Below are 3,839 nucleotides of genomic sequence, written 5' to 3' on the forward strand. Positions count from 1 at the left end.
GTAGCATATAGCATTTCATTCTCAAATATTTTTTTTAAAAAAATAAATTTCTGCAGTCGCTTGTCAATAGGAGGCAGTCATCTGTCACTAAACAACTAAGTTTTTAAAAATGAACAGAAGGGTGACAATCGTCTGTCCATGAATAAATCAATTTTTCAATATACATAGAAAGTTGACAGTCATCTAGTAGAACACTTACAGACGGCTCACTAGTCACTGGCAGTCGTCTGTCCATTACTTGACAGTCGTCTGTCAGTCTTCTAACTTGTATTAAAACACTTCAAAACATGCCGGTCGTCTGTCTCTGAACAGATAGTCATCTGTCAGCAAATTTTCCTCATTTCAACATATTTTTGAGTTATCTCTTCTTTGCTCAATTAATCTTGGAATATGAACTTGTTTAACTTTGAAAAACTTGTTCCAAGTTTTATACTAGGTCTTTACGTCTCTTTGCCTAATGAGCTTCAAAATGAAAAATCATACATGAATCAACTTGAAGTACTTATGTAATAAGCTCAATTTGATATTTTCTTAATATTTTCTTAAGTTAAGCTTTGTAAAAAATCATCCTATGATTTTTGCCAACAATGTCATTTTGAATTTGTTATAATAAGCTTCTAAACTCATCTTTAAGTTTTTCTATTTCAACTAGTTCATTTGTTGATCATGAATTAAGTTATTTTCTCAATTTTTAAAGGGGAATGACTTAATCCATGGAGTTTTTTCATTTATGAACTAGTCTTTCATCTTGGTACCTATACTTTCTTGGTTCCGATTGGTTTGATAAAGGATGTTTCTTTAACTCTCCATATTTGTTTAGTTTTTACATCCTTTCTCTTGAATGGACATTCAAACTTGATATGCCCTTTTTCTTACATTGATAGCATATAGTGTTAGTGTAAGCATTAAAGGATGTGCTTGCATTATCTTTGGAGGCTTTTGAGAAATATCCCATGTAAAGATTCTTTTTCTTTGTATTTTCAACCCTGTTAAACCCAATGCCTTCTTTATTTAAAGTCATCCTTTGTGAGCCTATCATTTTGTCAAAGTTTGTTTTTCCTTTTGTAAAGTTATAAATGATCCTTTCTTTATCTTCGATTTGATTCTTGAGATCATTTATCTCTTTATCTTTCTTGTCATCAACCTTCTTTTGTGATTTCTCTAATTCTAGAGATAATTTTCTGATTTTATCCTCTAATTCAGAAATATATATATCTTTCCCATATAGCATAGATGATAGGGATCGAAGGTCTTTGATCATTTTTTCATTCTTGCTTTCTAGTTCTTTAATTTTTAAATCTTTTTCTTTTTCAGCAAGATTTTTACATTCTAACTCCTTTGTTATAACTTCATTCTTGTTTTTCAATGAGGTATTTTGTTTAGTTTCTTTAATTAACATCTTATGCACCTTGAATAAGTCAATTTGAAGTTCTTCATAAGATGGCATGCTTTCATCATTGGATTCATCACTACAAGAATTATTTGAAGATTTAGATGAGGAGCATTCCTCATCATCCCAAGCCATAAAGCACGTATAAGCAACCTCTTGGTCACTTGAATCATTTTCCAAACTACTTGTACTCATCATGTCCCAAGTAGTGGCTTTCATGGCCTTTTTGGTTTTCATTTTAGACTCTTTCTTTAGTAGTAGTGGACATTCTGGTTTTATATGTCCAACTTTATTGCAATTGTAGCATGTAGGAGTTTTATTTTTAGATTTCTTTTTGCTGATTTCTTCTCCTTCTTCATCTGATTTGGAGTCTTGGCTTCTTCTTTTATATTTGTTTCTCCTTCTTAGTATCCCTGCTAGCGTTTTAGATATGAAGGCTTCTTCATCTTCATCCATTTCACTACTTGAGTTTTCTTTTAAGGCTTTAAAGGCTGTTGATTCTTGGACTTTGGTTTTTCCACTCTTTTCATTCATTGCCATTTCATATGTGAGTAAAGAACCTATAAGCTTATCTAAGGAAGTTTTTTTCAAATTTCTTCCTTCAGTTATGGCGGCGGCTTTTGGTTCCCATACGGTTGGTAGCTCTCTAAGAATTTTCCTTATCATTTCATAAGTAGTGTAGGTTTTTCCTAGTGCATTTAGGGAATTAATAATGTGAGTGAACCTAGTAAACATATTAGTTATGGATTCATCCGGGTTCATTTTGAAAGCTTCATATTCACATGTAAGCATATCGATTCTATTATCCATAGCATCTATAGTGCCTTCGTAAGTGACTTCTAGCTTGTCCCATACTTCTTTAGCTGATTTGCAAGCCATTACTCTATTAAATTCAATGGCATCTAAAGCACAATATAAAGCATTCATAGCACTAGAGTTTATTTGTAATATTTTATAATCTCTTTCAGTCATGTCTTTCTTTTCTTTAGGTATTTGTTTTCCTTCTACTAATATGGTAGGAATTAGAACCATCCGTGACAACCTCCCAAGATTTCCAATCCATGGTTTGAAGGTATATTTGCATTCTCTTTTTCCAAAGTGTATAGTTGTATCCACAAAAGATTAGAGGTCTAGCTAACGATTGTCCCTCTCAGAAGGGAGCTACACCTAAGTGTGGCATTAGATCTTTTTATAACTACTTGTTAGGATTTGTTATAACCTCTCTTTGATACCAATTGAAAAGTAAGGTGTAGTCCCAAGAGGAGGGGGGGGGGGGTGAATTGGATTTAAAAACTTTTTTTAATTCCTTTTGAAAATTCTTAAACTTCTTTTATTTCTTTTAACCAATTCTTAACGTGTTTGTTTAACTCTTTAATTACAAAAGAACTTAAATTCTTTTATCCAATCAACAACACTATTGCTTAGCCAAACAAGTAATCAATCATTCTGCCAAACCAATCAAGCACAATGGTTAAACCAAACAACCAAATGATTTGTCAAGTATAAGTTAACTGCAACACTATTTGATTATTAGAAAATTCAGCACTCTTTGGAATATAAATACAAACCACTCAATATCAAACTTTAAACCATTCAATCACAATATAGCTTATGTTATTAGCCTTGGATATAAAATTGAATTAAGCTCTATATATATGAAATGTTATGTTTGCTGATATAAAGCCTTGTATGATTGGATTTGCCTCTTTAATATTATGTGTAATATAGAATCCAACACTCTTACCTATATTCAAAATCCAAATAAACTCTTAGTTAATTTATCTTTGGGATGTTTAACCAAGTAACGTACTCCCTTATGGTTTCTGCAAAATATGGTTTAACCAATGTACTCCCTTTTGGTTTCCGCAATCCAAATCAAAATCAGACTTCAAGTTTACTTGATTTCCAAATATACGTACTATATATGATTTCCAATTTAAACCATCCACACAATTTAAATATGTACTAAAAATAAAGAGTAAGGAAAGAGAGAGCGAGACGGAGATTTTTACGAGGTTCAACTTATACCTAGCCTACATCCTCGCCTTTGGTAAACCACCAAAGGATTCACTAAACTTGTTCCTTTGACGGGCGGAACAATACCTTTACAACACTCCTTGGTTAAGGCTAGAGCCCACCTTCTCCAAAATGATATCCCCTCGTTCGGTCACTCCTTAACTAGGCTAGAGCCCACCTCTCTAAGCAATATCCCCTTGCTTAGCCGACGATCCAATCAACCCTTGGAATCGTCAATCTAAGAGATACAAATCAAATAGATGCGTACAAAGAACTTGCTCCTCAAAGAGCTGGTTAGTACACCAATTACAGCACGACTATTATACTTCAAAGTAAACAACAATATGGAAGTTAACTTGAAGCTCAATGAAGTATATCACCGATTAATTTTTTCAATGATTGAAAGATTTAGAATTTGTAGCACAATTCTAGT

Source organism: Malania oleifera, chromosome 13, assembly GCF_029873635.1.
Source record: "Malania oleifera isolate guangnan ecotype guangnan chromosome 13, ASM2987363v1, whole genome shotgun sequence".
NCBI classification, from domain to species: domain Eukaryota; kingdom Viridiplantae; phylum Streptophyta; class Magnoliopsida; order Santalales; family Ximeniaceae; genus Malania; species Malania oleifera.